The sequence below is a fragment of the Macaca nemestrina genome, chromosome 1 (assembly GCF_043159975.1).
Source record: "Macaca nemestrina isolate mMacNem1 chromosome 1, mMacNem.hap1, whole genome shotgun sequence".
Classification (NCBI taxonomy): Eukaryota; Metazoa; Chordata; class Mammalia; order Primates; family Cercopithecidae; genus Macaca; species Macaca nemestrina.
The window spans coordinates 22,627,620-22,643,574 of NC_092125.1; the positions used below are offsets into that span (position 1 = coordinate 22,627,620).

General features: G+C 42.1%; 1 protein-coding gene across 11 annotated transcripts in view; it reads left to right on the top strand.

Annotated features, from left to right (window-relative positions):
* Positions 1-15,955, top strand: part of LOC105492953 (PBX homeobox 1) — a 330,443-nt gene that overhangs the window by 65,060 nt on the left and 249,428 nt on the right. Inside the window, exon 1 of one of the 11 annotated variants that reach the window (XM_071074801.1) lies at positions 13,329-15,457. The exons of the other annotated variants lie outside the window; for them this stretch is intronic. The gene's annotated coding sequence lies outside the window, so the exon portion shown is untranslated. Of the gene's footprint in view, positions 1-13,328; positions 15,458-15,955 lie in introns of those variants that run through there. 11 annotated transcript variants of the gene reach the window in all.

Consider the following 15,955-nt stretch of genomic DNA (forward strand, 5'->3'; position numbering starts at 1 on the left):
AGTTGCCATCTTTTTTTTTTCCCCCTTTTTTTTTTTTTTTTTGAGACAGAGTCTTGTTCTTTCGCCCAGGCCAGAGTGCACTTGGCTCACTGCAACCTCTGCCTCCCGGGTTCAAGCAATTCTCCTGCCTCAGCCTCCCAAGTAGCTGGGACTACAGGTGCGTGCCACTACACATGGCTAATTTTTGTATTTTTAGTAGAGATGAAGTTTTGCCATGTTGGCCAGGCCGGTCTTGAAGTCCTGACCTCGTTATCCACCCGCCTCGGCCTCCCAAAGTGCTGGGATTACAGGCATGAACCACTGCGCCTGGCCAGTTGCCATCTTTTTTATGTGCTTTCCTTCCTTCTCTCTTCTCCAGACATAGCATGTCTATAATCTCTGGAGGTAAGCCCTGCCTCGTTACACACAAGAGGATCATGACTAATGCATTGTATATAGATAGATAGAGATATCTACCAGCATGTTAATAAAGGGCCTGAGATGGAATGGAAAAATGTCGCCCTCAGGTAATTGTCCGCAGTCTTCTGTAGCCACTGCTGGAGAGGGGGTGGCGTGGGAATGGGGGAGATGGGCACACCCGTGGGCACCATCTGTTAGGTGGCAGGAAAGAAGGATATTTCTGAATTTTATTTTTTTCTTGTCTAGGAAATTTCTAAAACTTCTTCTGCTTAGAGCCTTTTCAGGGTCTAATTCCCGCACAGGTGGCAGTGGTGCATTAGGTTTTACCTTTTTACGTCCAAGCAGCCATCTCACTTCCAAAGTCGTGCTTCCTGATGCACTCCTTTGACTGTGTTCCTCCGCCTTTTCCTTGTGCCTTGCATCTCCTCTCTGTGCTTGCCCTTGTCTCTGTGTGTCTCTGTCTGTGCCTTTGTGGCTTAGCATCTTGGTGCTTGGATATTCCCCACCTCTCTGTACGTCTTGGTTCCTGCAGAGCCTGCCTCCTTGTGCCTTTCATTACCACGTTAACAAACTCGAGTTGTGCCTAACGACGTCGCCTCATACGTTATGCTAATGATCAAGAGACATGTTAATGATATTTTAGAAGCCTAATTAGTGGAATATATAACTATATGCAATTTGGTAATGGACTGTGACAACAAGTTGTTCAAAGGGGGCTTGACAAATACAGTTGCATGTGGCCTCAGACAAACAGGAGCTGAGAATGGATGAGTGGAAATCAGACAGGGAGATAGAAGGAGGAGGTGTGTACTGGGGCTGTGAATGCCTGTGTGTACACTTATGTGAGGGTCAGTCTTTCTTACGGGTAGCATTGCTGTCTTATCATCATTCCACTGTCCTAAAACCACAAGGCTAACTGTATCTGAAGAATTATTTACTGATGTTTCTTAAGCAATTGCTACTGTTGCCATTGATCATACTCGTATATCTTTGTTAGAAATGTTATTTTGATGATGTTATTCTTCACAGTATCCTTACTTGCAATTTGTAATGGGAGATGGACACAGGGAAGATAGGTTCTTGTGCCAAAAAGAAGTTTTATTGTGTTATAAACCAACAATCAAGACCATGTAAGCTCAGAAATGATCTGTATTGTGTCTATCAACATTTCGACAGTATTGGTAGGAGTAAAACAAGGAGTGGTATGTGTAAAATCATTCAGCTGTTTGAATGTCAGTTTCTCTCAATGAAAGAATTGGTTAGAGGCATCCATTCCTTCAGCTGGTATCTTTCTTCCTCTAACGTGGTGATTCTCAATTTGTGCGCCTCGGACCCTGAGGGAGCCTTGAAGTTGTTAAAAAGGTTTGGTAAATTCATGCACATAGCAAGCATTGTCTGTGAACAGAATAATGTCCTGGACACACAGGCCGATAAATATACCTACTAAAATTCTTTGAATGTGTGAATCGCTATTGTGGTTAATGAAATGCACATTCACTTAAACAAGCATTTTTTTTTGTTGTTCCTATAGGTTTCTTTATTCATGTGTATCATTCCTCCATCTGTAGACGCTAAAAATATAATAACTCTCTTATAGTGGTACTTGCAATGTTTCGACATTAAAAAAGAAGACTATACATTCACAGAGGTTGGGAGCTTCTGTCTAGCCTGTTGTTATCAAAACTGCTTATAAAATATAGCAACTAATTTTCACTTTGACAACTATTTTAATTCTAGAAAATAGGTTTATGAAGATTTTGTTAAAGTGTTATCTATCCTTCCAATGACTTATTATACATTTTAGAACGTATTTCTATAGGGAAGAAAAATCTCCTTTAGTCATAATTGAACAGTTGTCATGAAGAACACGTTACACCCTGCAGAAACATGGGTACTGCAGTACCTAGGTGGCACTAGCTTACGGGAGCCTGAATTCCAGAAACTTGGTTTTACTTTTTGTTTAGGATTAAAATGCCAAAAAGAGATAGGCTTGCAGTATCACACTTCGCCACCAGGTAAAGCTTTTAGAAACATATATTCAGTGTGAAAATGCCCCAAGTTTGCAGCTTCTTGATGGATAAAGACAGTTACCGAGACAAAGAAAGTCTTTTATGAATTAGTCATCTACTCTTGAAATAGTGTAGGTTATTGGCAATGAGGTACGTTTGTATTTTTTTCTTGGCTGCTCTTCCTAAGGCAGTATGCCCTGTTACCATTGAGGATGTTCTTCTGTCTTTCCCCTTACATTTTTATTGTACACGGAAAGAGAGAAAAAGGAAGCCCTGAAGGAAGATTATGTATGAACCCAGGATTCTGTTATTATGTCTGATGTTTGTTTCCAGTTAAAAATGAGAAGTAATTTTTGGGAAGGAGACAGAAAGGGGAGAAGTTTATAAGCAAGCCAGTGGAAAAAGCACATTCATTATCAGTGTCTTTCTCACTGAGTCGTTTGAAGTTGGAAAATTAGCAGCTTCTTTGAAGCTCATGAGATCTTTCATCTTTGTGTATGTGAGTGTGTGTGTTAATATTAAGTGGTAATTCTTTCTCTTGCCACTTATTTGGTTTTTCTGCTAATAATGAAATTATAATGAGATCCCTGATGGGATTAAAAAAAAAAAAAAAGAAAAAAAACACCTTACATGAATTATCCCATTCCCCCACCCTCCTTCTGCCTTTCTGTAAAATCTATTCTGCATAATAGGTCTTTGTTTCTGGATTTGTGACAGAATTGAAGGAGGCCAGGAGTCGGAAATGCCCCTCATTGTTCTTTTTGGTGACTAGGATACAAAGTTGTGTTCGGCACAAAGTACTCTCCTCTGCTTCTACCTCCGGGAACCCCGTTACCCCCCAGCCCACACACCACCGCCCCAAATTTGGGTGGGGAGAAGGCAAAGGTGAGTGTTTGATATCTTTGCAGGCTGAATGGCCAGTTTATTTGAGATGCATATACCATGCCTTCCCCCTTTTCTCTTTAAGGATTCGTGACATGGGCTGTCATTGAGGGAACCACACATCTGTCTTGATGGCAGAAATATGGTATTTGGAAATCTTGGGAAAACCTCTCAGGATACCATTTTCAGAAGTAGGTTTTCCTCCCTGTTACCTCTGGTTCCTATTCCATTGCCCTTTATCAGTACAGGCTTTTGAAAATGCCATGGATTAAAGAGGTCCCATTGCCCAGGGCTGAGCGTTTCTTTGCCCGGTCTGGTCTCTACTAGTGGGTGGGTAAGTGGAGCCTTTGGAAGAAGGAATCAGTGTATGGACTGTTCAAGATACACACATACTTATCTAATTTAAGCATTTCTGGCTGTAGGAAAGGCAATGCTGTGATCTATTCCAATGAAGAGTTTACGTTTTGGAAGCTCAGTTTCAGAAAATTCTTCTATAATCCAACCTAAATCTTTTCTGCTTTACTATTTTATCTTAAGCCAGAGATAGACAACTGCTGTTTTCCCATCTTAAAACTCTAGAAAACTAGAGTGTAGAGAATGGGCAAGATGACAATGCCTCGTCTATGTATGTGGCTTAGTCAAAAGCTATTTCCTGAATCTCTCATGTTTAGATTTTCTCATCAACGTTAATGACCACTTTCAGGGCCTCATTCCCCACTCCCCATCATGTCTGCAGGTTCCCCCTCTCTTTCTTCCTTCTCACCATTTAACAGGTATAATAAAGCTGGGGAATCTTTACAGTTGGTGATTTTATATCATAGATCAAAGATCAAAGCAGAGGAATACACAGCAACCGTAAAATTAACTGCTTTTTCAATTTTACAATGCTTTCAGTGATAGAGAATCTTATAAATTTAATATTAATTAAACACTTAGCTTTTAACCTCCTCCTGCATCTACTTTTGGCTGGTGGCTGGAAAAAATTAATTGGGCATCTTAAATCTTGTATTACTAATGCCTTGACAGGAGGGGTTTCAGAAGCACTTAGAACTTCAGCAAAATGCACTTGGAGCATTTGTCCTCCACTCACCTAATTGAAACTCCCTTTTTTCCTTAAGGAAAAATGAACCATTTGCAATTTTTTTTTAAAGGAAGCATAACTTACAGTCCCCTTTCATAGCCAAAGCTTTAACTCAGTCCCTTGGCACATTTAACACTTCACAAAATGGAAGCCATTGAACTTCCATTATTATAAATGCCCTATTGATTTTTGAGTGTGTTGGTACAGATGTGTGGCCAGCAATTGATTGGCCTAATCATTGTGTCACCTGAAGCCTATGCATGTTCAGTCCAGCAAGAGATGCCTCCTGTTTTGGTGAGCTCACTTTGGCATGGTAGAGTCAGAGGTGGTGGCATTTGAGAATGGACCCGCAGCATCAGGAACAGGAAAGTGAGAATATCAGTGAAAGGAAGTAATATTTCTCTTGAAGGAAGCCTCAAGAGATAGGAAGCCAGTGTGTTGGAGGAGATGTTTTAGGGAAGCTAGACTAGGCTGTTCACATTTTCTTAGCTCTGGAAGGAATGGACGATGGCCTTTTGTTGGGGGACAAGCATTTCTCTCCTTAAAAGCCAGGCAAGCATTCATGACTGTGCTCAGAAATGGCTCAGTAGAAATAATAATGCCAATACATTGCATCTCTTTTGTATTTTTTTTCTCCAGCAGGCTTGGAGAACTTTATCCAGATAATCTAATTTTTCTCACGTATCACTGTGTTAGAAAAGAGCAAGATCAGGCCCCTCAGTTTACCCAAGCTGGTTCTCTGCTCTGACCATATATTTGAAACTAGCAACTGGAAATTACAGTGAATAGAGCATGAACCCCAAGAATGGATCTTTCTGTACCTGTTTTAGATTCAGGTAGCTGAGAAAAGTACATGAATTGCTTTTTGGGGACATCTGTTCCTAGCACAGGGCTCAGTGAAATCCCTTGGGTTTTTTTGACTTCACTTGGAGAAGAACTATAAGAAACAAACTTTGGGGGAGAATTTAAATTGTCATTATTTACTTTACAAAAATGTTAAAACAATTTTACTCTGAAAGGCTTTACTGCAGGTTTGCTTTAAATTGCTAAGTTTTCTAGTCCTGTAGTCATCTAATGAGACTACAAATCAGTTTACAACTGATACTTTAGAAGTATATTTTTTGAGTAAGGCAGGGGATATAGAACATGCAACATGACAGTCCCCTATCTCCTGCTCTGGGTTGCAATGGTCTCTTTCTCCAAGTCCAAACAGTCACCTTGACAATCCTTGATGGCAGAAGGGAGCATTTAATCCAACTGTGAAATAATAAATTAGCTGTGGAGTCACCACCAGAACAGGGAATCCTGGCTTTATGCACCTGGCTAGTCTGCACTCCCCATGAAACCATCACAGTTCCTTCTCATTGCAGCTGAGCTTTCTGAACCTTTTAAGAACTGAATTGATGGGATGTGGCATTTGATAGCCGATAAATTAAGAATATTGGTAAATGGAGCGACTCTATTAGAAGACAGCATTTCCAAGATCAGTAGGAACATTTGCTTGCGTTGTTTGTGAGTGTATCTGTGGAGGTCCTTTATATATGTATCTCTCTCTTTCTCTATCTATCTAGATATATATGATATGTGGGGTGCTATAAAATTTTTAGTGCCTTAGTTTGGGTTGACCGCCTTATTACTCACGAGTGAGCTATACGGGTCTTCCTTAACAAGTGGCAATAAAGGCTTTACAGCACCCCTTACACCGTCACATATTTTTGTTTAGGCCACATATTGTCTTTTTCTTTTTAAGTCTCCCTTTGCTCATGTCCCTCTCAAGTACCTTTGTTGCCATGGCAACAGTTCCATCGTTTCTTAGGGTAGAGCAGAATGACATCTCACACAGGATTCTTTAAGTCAGTGCTTGTTTGGACTGACCTCAGACACTCAGCTGGGGCCAGTGCTGTGGCCCTTACCCTGGTCATCTGTAGCACTGTTTTCTCTTTTTTTGTCCGAGGCTGTGTTTATTAGACTGCTATGTCTGTCTCTACATTAATCATTGGTCATGTCTCCGTGGACCTGTTCCAAAGAATGGGAAGAAGATCTAAAATTGAAAAAAAAAAAAGTTAGTGTTAAGCATTTTGAATTAAATATGGAGCTTTGTGAGTGGTTGGATACATAGTAAATACTGTGGCAAGATGGAAAGGTGAGGGCAGCTCGTCCTCTGCATGTCAGTGTTCTCTTTGGAATTCCCTCACAGGCTCGGTTTTGACAGGTTACCATGTGCATTTTTCAGTCCTCTCTGTGTGTCTTTAAGACCCAGCAGACCTTTCTTCTCCGTGACTCATGGAATATTAGTCCTAAAAGGGAGTCACAGAACTGAGTCCGGTGCACTGATTACATTTCTAGGGAAACTGAGACCCAAAGGGGCATGTGTCTTGCTAAGATCACTCATCCTTTATTGGTGCAGATGGGATAAAAACCCACATCTCCCAGCCTTCAGTTGAGCTTCACTTTTGGTACAGTTTGTTAGTTTTTTAAAACAGAAATTACTTGAAAAGTTTTACTGTCAAGCGAATTTCCCCTCAAGCCACTGCAACATTTCTGTAAAACGTGGCTGTAGCCATAGTGGAGACCTCATTTGGCAAATGTGGATAGGTGGTGAGGCTGTACCTCCAAATTTCTTAATTCTTTTTTCTAACAAGAAGGTTGGCTTGCCAATTCTTTGATAAAAGGTAGGAGTTTCTGTAATCTGTTCTCTTAACTACATTTGGGATGCTTGTATATATGACTGCATATATTTATATATTTTTTATGGGCAATATTTTGACTGTTTCTCTTTTGAAAGACAGTGTGAATGAGTATGCCAAAAATCACAGATGATATGAGAAATGCTATCAATAAAAGCATTTTTTCAGAAAGGTGAATAAAATAATCCCAAAATAATGTCAACTTTTTCCTAATGTTATTTTGCAAAGTCATTAGAAAAGCTAGTGCTTGTGACCAATGGGGTGATGCTCGTGGGACAGTACATGGCTGACGTTGTGGTTTTTACTGGGCAAAATCATTCAGATCTGTGAGTCTTTTGGCATGGGCATAGACAGAGAGATTGCATAATTTGTTCTTGGATGACGTGAAAAAGAACCCTGAATATATTTTTCTTTTCTATGCTTCCAAAGTCTGAGTGGGAAGTTTTACATGGATGGGTAACATGGGATTTTAGGAGACTGATGATGCTCTGTTTTGGATCTGCACTTGGTCTTTCCAACTTGTCGGGGTGGTGTGGTGATCGTATATTTGACTAGTGGGTATGCTGTTTTCATATTTAGGCTGCCTGTATAGCAGCTCGTGATTTGCTATCAGTACATCTATCAATCTGTAATATTACATGCGGTATCATTCTTCTGTTACCCAAATACTTGGTAAAAGAGAAAGCTAACATGCACTAGGTTGCTACCAAACAGATAAGATGAGATAATCTGTATAAAGTACATAGTATAACCCTGAAAGGGATCATTAGTCCCACTTGACAGATGTGGAAAATGAGCCCTAGAGAGATTAAATAAAATAGAACCTTCTGTGACTGAGTGACTAAATTCAGGTCTCTGATTTCAAAGCCCATACTCTTTCCTCTGAGTTGCATTGCCCCTACCAGGTACTTGGCAATGACTGTCTTGTGCAATCTTCGGATCTTTGCCTTGATAATGTGCTTAATCATTCCCTTCACAGTTCATAGTAAAGTAAGGATGACGAGCATTTAGCATCATCACACACAAGCCTGAGTGTCAGCAAGACTCACCTTACTGTAAAGCTAGCTTCATCAGCTCCAGCAGCTCTCCAGGTAGCAATGATGTCACTGGCAGAGTGGATCAGGAAGCCCCGGGGACCTGGCAGAAGTTGAGAGTGTGGAGTGGGAGAATGGGAGAAGGAGTAATATATTAACCTTACTGATGCACAGAGTTGCTCCTTCTTTTTCTTGCAGGTTAGTGCACATAATTATTATCTCACTAATTACTGTGTTGTTGTTGTTTTTGTTTGGCTTTGCAGTTTAAGATACCTTTTAAAAGCCACCATCTGGTTTAGGTGCTAGATGAAAGTTCTGGTTAAAACAAAACAAATAGTTTCATAAACCTAGTGAGAGGGGCTTTTTTTTTTCTTTGTTTTTTTTCTACAGTGTTCACAGTGCTTTCTGAACAAACACATTTCTTTGGATGTAAGCAACACAGAGAAGTCAGAAAACATGGCTCTCAGATTCAAGTAATAAAAGCATGGGAGCTGAGGAGGGGCAAAAAGTTAAGTAAAAGAGGAAAGTAAAAACTCTTACTCTGCATTGACCCTTTTACTGAGGTGTAAGGTACAAAGCATAAATAATCCACATGGAGAGTGACAAGTCCACTTACTTAATTCATTATTTATTTTAGTTATTGGAGAAGCTCATTTCTGCTTAGCCTCCGGGCATATTTACAAGTGTGATAGAAAAAAGACAGTCCCTGCCATTACTGTTTACAATCTACAATAGATAATATATAAATAAGACATATTATTTTTGTAGACAGATGCATCCAGATACACTTTAAACAAACAAGAGTACAGCAATTAATGTGCATATGAAATCAGTAAGGTAAATCAGCTCTTGTAGCACATGAAGGAAACTAATACAAATTAAGGAATTAGAACAGATTTGGGCCATATTTGACTATTTTCATATAAGAAACATGATTTTAGAAGAGCAGGTTGGCTGTAGCAGAGTCAGGAACTGGGCAAGCAGCGTTGTGACTTGCTTGTTCCACAAGCAGAGCCTGGGCAGCACTCAATAACACCCCTCACCTTCATGGGCCATCAGCCGTAGAGAGGCAAATTAGAGCAGTGGCATAAGCCACAAATCACAGGCTGTTGTTAGATTTAGTCTGACCCTTAGCATCATTTTATCTGAGTCCTTTTGAATTTAATGTGATTCCCTTCACACCACCCCGTCTCTGGACAAATACTAATATTGTTATTGTTATCACCATGATTACTTGTGGCTGACCTAATACCCTTCTGCCCTGAAACCACAGGACCTTGCCGCAGCCTAGGCATTAATAGCCCTCACAGCACCTCGTTGACATGGCTGCACTGGAGTTGAATTTACAAAGCAGGGAAGTATCATTTAGTGCCCCTGCTACCCTCGCCCCCTTCATCTTTATTATGCAGTTTCTTCTTACCGTGCTGCCCATTTTCCCAAGGAATTAAAGTTGCAGATATTTTGATTTCAGGGGAGGGTGAGGGGGAAGTCGGGCTCTGAGTTTAGAGAAGCAAGAGCTGGCGCACCTGTCCTCAGGATCACAGCACAGCCTTTCTCCTGCTGGACACAGGAGTAGGATGAAAAGCCAACATCAATGACCTTGAGTATATAGTTTCATAGTCCATGAATGATTTCAGGAATTATAGATGTACTCTTAGTGTAGAACATGCAGAATGCCCACTATGGATTCATCACTGTGTAACTATGTGTTTGGGGTTTTTTTCTCAATTGGTGGCTTTATATCAACCTCCCCAGCACACTTATAACTAGGCTTTTATAATGATTAATACACTAGGAAGAAGCAGTGGTACGGACACATTGGACATGTGGTATTTATGGTCTAGAGGATATTATAACCATGAACTCATTGGTGCTCTCCACAACTTTGATGGTGGTTGAGCAGTAAACATGGAGGCTCAAAAGGATATAATTTAGGTGACTTTGGAAGTCATCTAAAAAGTGGGAAATGGATTTTATGGTGCCTAGACCCTAGGGTTCATGTAGAGTTAAGACCTAGAAGAGACTTTAGAAATCCCCAATCTTGTTTTATAGATAAGAAAACCTAGAATGGGTATCAGTTTGCTTAAGGTCATACAGTTACTCAATGGCATAGGTGGGACTCGAAACCAATTTGCCTGGTAAGTCCACTGTAACATCCTCAATGTAGAATATCCTCGAATGGATGGTGTTACTGAGTTATTTTCTTCACAACCATCTCTCCCGCCTCTCTCTCTCTCTCTCTTTTTTTTTTTTTTTGATATGGACTCTTGTTCTGTCACCCAAGCTGGAGTACAGTGGCATGATCTTGGCTCACTGCAGTCTCTGCCTCCTGGGTTCAAGCAATTCTCCTGCCTCAGCCTCCCGAGTAGCTGGGATTACAGGTGTGCATCACCATGCCTGGCTAATATTTGTATTTTTAGTAGAGATGGGGTTTCGCCATGTTGGCCAGGCTGGTCTCAAACTCCTGACCTCAGGTGATCCGCCCACCTCGGCCTCCCAAAGTGCTGAGATTACAGGCATGAGCCACAGCACCCGGCCTCTCTCTCTCTTTAGACTACTAATAGTTGCGTCATTTTCTATTACTAGTATTTTCACTGCCAAGTCTATTTTGTTACTATTTGGGGTCTCAGTATGGACTGTTACTTGGATCTGGTAGAATTTGAATGGTGTATGTCATCATGAATACTGAATTACCTAGCCTTTCCCTGCAGATTTCATATATTATAAATGGAAAAGTATAATGTAGTGGTTAAGAGCATGGACTCTACACTCTTGACTGCGAGGGTTTGCATCCCAGTTCCCAGTTGTTTTGGACACGTTATTTAACCTTTCTTTGCTTCAGTTTCCTCATCTATGTAATAGGAAGGATAATAGCAGTATCTACTTCATAGGTATCTGCCTTGGAGTTAATACACAGAAAGCAATTAAAATAGTGCCTGGTGCATGTTAAGCCTCATAGTATATTTGTTATTATTGTTATTATTTATTTTCTTCGCTCTCCAGCAGTGGCCTCGAGCTACCTAAAAGGTTTTGTAATTTAATCTTCCATTCAGTTGAGGAAGGAGCTCCCAGCTCTGCTATGGCACAGCCGTGGATGAGCAGTTTCTTCCCTGTGAACCAGCTCCCCACCACCGGTAATGGTCAGTTTTTAGTGCCAGCTTTGTCTTCTGGACCTGCACAGAGTAAGGCTTTTCTTTCTTCTTGTTTGGAGGTGGCTCTGGCATTGCTCACTGAATATTCCCTGTCCGGAAGCCTATAAGCATGGGGTTTCTGGGAGATTCGGCCAGAGGCTTCTTGAGGGATATGGCCAGGTGAGTTTCGAAGGTCGAGATTAGTGCCGTTGACCTTCTGCAGTGCCCTGCCTGGCCCCACACCAGCTGACACTTATCTAGGACTAAGAGGATGGTTACAATAAAACACTGATACAGGTAAGAGCTATGGAAAAACAAAGCTTATTACTTCCCTGGTCCTTATCTCCTAAAGCATATATTATTTCATGAAAGCTTTGAAAAGAGAGTGCTTTTTGAGCTTGGGGTACTGTTGAAACAGACTGGACCTGACTACTATGGCAGTGTTTAAAATCAATGTCTTCGTTCGTTCCTCCCACAATGCTCGTTGGGTTTCATTTCTGGAATATGAATTGCCCAAATTAGTTGAACTGTCTGGTGGAGGACTGTAAGCTCAGAAAGGAAGTGTCGGCTTCCTATTAATACACCAACACCCTCTGATAGACACAAACTTTCTTTTTAGCCAGCATAATTGGGCAAGGTCAGGACTCTCTCGGTCATGGTTTGGGGTTTTTGTTGTAGGGAAATAAATTCTTTGGGAGAAATGATAACTCTCAGTTGTTTTCTAGCCTATCAGGACCTGGAAAGACCCCAAATTCTGAGGGTGGGGCCTGCTGCTATCAGAATCTTGGAGAGTGCCAGGTTCCACCAACCACGTGCACATGGTTCTATGTAGACCTGCCCATTGATCTTGGAGCCTATTCTTAGCCTCATTGGTGACAAGGGGCCGTGTCGCCAGCCTGTAGAGATGGCAACTGTGGGCAGGAATTAACTCTAAGGCTGTGAATATTCTGCGCCTTCTTATTCTGTTAAGAGGCAAGCGATACAGCTTAGAGAAGGTTGAAGTGTGTCTGTGGGGGAAGGGGTTTATTGTGAGGGTGGGGGTGGGGAGAAAAGGAGGAACAACTGTAAAAAATGTTAATTTATTAATCACTGAATATATAGCAGTTCATCTGAAATGCTGTTGCTATGCCAACACCCTGGGAGTTTATTTTCTTAATCCAAGAGAGGAGCTCTCAGTCCCCTGCTCCCCTGCTGTGTCATTTGAATTTGCTGCTGCCACCGCTGCCACCATGGTATCTGTTTTAAAAAGTGGGGGATGAGGGAGGAGGGAGGGGAACCAGGCTAAACCACCAAAGCAGTCAAATGCAAAGCAGTAAGAGGCCTTTCTCAGTGCGACTTAGTAAAAATGACACAAATTAATATACTCTACTTAAACCAGACCAAGATTAATGGTTCTCTTTCAGTGCAGCTTAGCCCAACTGTCACTCGACAGGCGTTTGTCGGACAAAATCAACACTAATCAACATTTATTCGTCTCTTGCCCTTGGGTCTGAGGCGCGCGCGGGCTGCGCCATTCTCCCGCTCGTCTCGCCACGCTTTTCACCCTCCATCCAGCCTCGCCATATATCACCCTTCCTCCTGTGCCTCTCCTCGGACGGATCCACACACTCAGCTATCAGGGTACATTAGAGGCATGATATATTTTCTGTTTTAATTTACATCTATTATATTGCAACATAACAGATTTTGATTCCATAGAGACCGGCGTCTCCTATAGCCAGACTCTTTGGGAGGATTTCTGCATTAACTTATTAAGGTTCATTAGGATGCAGCTTCGAATAGACTCCCTTCTCTCTGGCTTGCTCTCTCTCTCTCTGTGTGGCAAGCTCAGTAAAGATGTCTTGGTGTACCTTATTCACAAGCACAGCTCATTTTCTTTAGACTTGGCTTCCTGTGCTGGATCACATGAGGCTGGCTGGGTTCCTCCTTTACTTTCTGATCGAACTTTGATCAGCCAACAATGGGCGTTGCAAGCTCCCCAGTCCCTGCCTGGTCTGGGTAAATGGGCCTTGACAAATCTGGTGGCCTCGAGTCAGTGGGCACCCCCCTCCCAGGCTTTAGTTCTAGCCCCCAGCGTCTTTCTCTCTCTCTCTCTTTTTTTTCTCCTTTTGATCTCAGTTACAGTTAGATTTTATTTATGTTGAAACTCAGGTCTACAGAGATGGAAGGGGGGAGGAACACAGTTTCTTGGGTTAACCAAGGAGAAGGATGTTGAAAGGATGACCGAAAGAGTGAGTCTGAAAAGGCTGTTTTCATTTCTACATGACCATCTTGAAAGCATCTTGTTTCAGCTTGGAACAAGGTGCATGAGCCCAGCTTGTTTGTTCCATGTGGGAAGTGTATGTTTTTAGTTGTCTTGTAGAGTGCCTTTCCACCTCATTTATGAAATTGGCTTTTAATTTTTATCCTTTTCTCTTTTTCCCTTTTCACCAGAGTTGGAATGTGAAGCACAGTTTCTACTTGCCAACATAGTATTTCCTCTTGATTTTTGGTTGGGGAGTTTTATGAGTACTAAGGTCACACTGAACTTTGGATACCTAGTCACCTTGTTGCTGGCTGCAGAGAAGAGCTTGAGAAGGAGATAGAAATTTTCTCGTCTTCTCCTCATGGCTTTGACAAATGCCCAGGGAGACTGCAACTTTCTTCTCAAATTGGCTGTAACACTGGAGCCCTTAGCCACTTAGAAGGCCTGAGTGTTTTTATATTTTCCACCAAGCTGCTGGTTCTAAACTGTGGTGGGGTTTCTTTCATGGCCAGAATGGGGAGAGACCGTGGGTTGAGTTGGGGACGTGTGGTTTGTGTGTGTTTGCATGTGGCCACTGAAGTGTAGGATATGGTAGGAGGATAGCTTAGGACTTCCATTTTGGTTTCTTATTACACAGCAATAAAGTAAATGACGCTTAGTATAACTTTACACTTATAGAAATGTGGCTCAATTTAAGAAACAAAACCCACCAACAGGAGTGCTCAGTATCTTGAGCTTGGGAAACTGACCTCGTTAATTTTAATGAGGGGAAAAATTCTCCAGCTGGGGCTGAGAAGAAAATGAAATACCAATGAGGTTATCACTTTGGATGATCTCACTGAATTCAGACTATAATCGGAATGATGCTTGGAGACTTTTCTGAAGTCCTACAGAGAGATCTAGAAGAAAATGCATATGCCCTTGCTAGTATTAACGGACTGCTTTCCCTGATAGGCAGAGCCGCACTCTATATAGTGCCACCTAAAGGGGTCATTTGAAAAGTTAACATATTAAAAAGTTGGACCAAAGTAAAACTGAAAGAAAAAATGGTTTAACATGATTCTTATGTGGGTCTCGCGTGAAAGCAGTGGGGCTGGTTGGACGGTGGCTGAGGCCGTTGATTATAGACCAGGACCTCCTGAGTTCGGCTGCCTACTGGGATGCTAACTTCCTGTGGGATTTTGGGCATCTGTTTTTCATCGACCAAAGGCAGGAGGTAGGGTGAGGGAGTCCTGTTATTCAGTAGGCAGCTATTTGATTTGCACGATAGGTTGATGACTTTGGCCCTGCTGCTGAGGAGTGACAGATTGTGACCAATGAGGTTAGGATGACTGTAGGACAGGTTTGCCCTCAGTGAGGAGAGGCCTGCCAAGTTCCACTGACATTTGGTTGGGGACCACAGAAAGGAACGTCACTGTTCAAGGTATTTGGCCCTTATTCTGTCATAGTTCCCTAGATGGCGGATCCTGGGGAGCAGATTATTTCACCAGTGGATTCTTCAGAGGTATGGGGGCAGACAGAACAGGCTTTCTTCTCCAAAAGTTCAAGCTTGCTGACTCAAGCTCTTTATTCATCTCTCTGGCCTGTCACTGCATTCACTAGAAGATTTGTGCAACCATCAGGTGCAAACTCAAGTATCACCAAAAGGATAATTTCTGATTAAATAGAGCCATCGTGCTCTGGGGGCCATCTCAGTATGAGTGGAATATTGAGGGGGTCTATTAATGTTTATAAGTTCCTTTGAAATTCAGCCCTTTTCTTTGAAAGCTGTAAGGCAACAGTTAAGGGCACTCCTATTGCTGCTGTGACTGTGTGTATATGTGATGGGAAAGGCTGGTTGCCAAGCAGCGGAGAATGGACATAATCGTGCTGCCTAGCAACAGCGGCAGCGTGGTCACTTGCGCAGATTTCTGCGCCTCTTCCTGTTTGGTCTGCTGGAAAATACAGATGGCTTCTATGGGTTGCTCTCCGCCCTAGCCATCGTGAGAGGTAGGAAAACATTATGAACCAGGGTGGAAAAATACACAAGTGTATGTTTTAAAGTGATTCGTTTCCAAGCTGCCTAGGGCTGAGCAGGGATTCTTACATAGCATTCCTCAGTTTCCCCTTTGAAGATATTGTGCACTGGCATGTTGACTCGTAAGCCGGAAGAGGAATCTTTGAAAAGTGCTAGACCCCTCTGGGTGCTGCCTCTACTGAGCCCAAGCCTTTACTCTGCATGTGTGAATATAAAGCCGCTGGGTTTCTGATAAAGACACACACATACACTCACACACACTCACACTATGGGTGAAAACGACAAGTGGAGCAGAACGTGACTACTGATTGTTCTTTGAGGCCCGGGGAACAAAGCATTCAGGAGTGATAAAGGCAGGCGATCCCTGCTGGTTTGCCCTTTCTCCCAGCTCTGACCGTCACCCTCACACATGACACTCTTCAATGAGGTCACCTGCTCACTACAGATTCTAAAAGGGGCTTGCTTGGCAG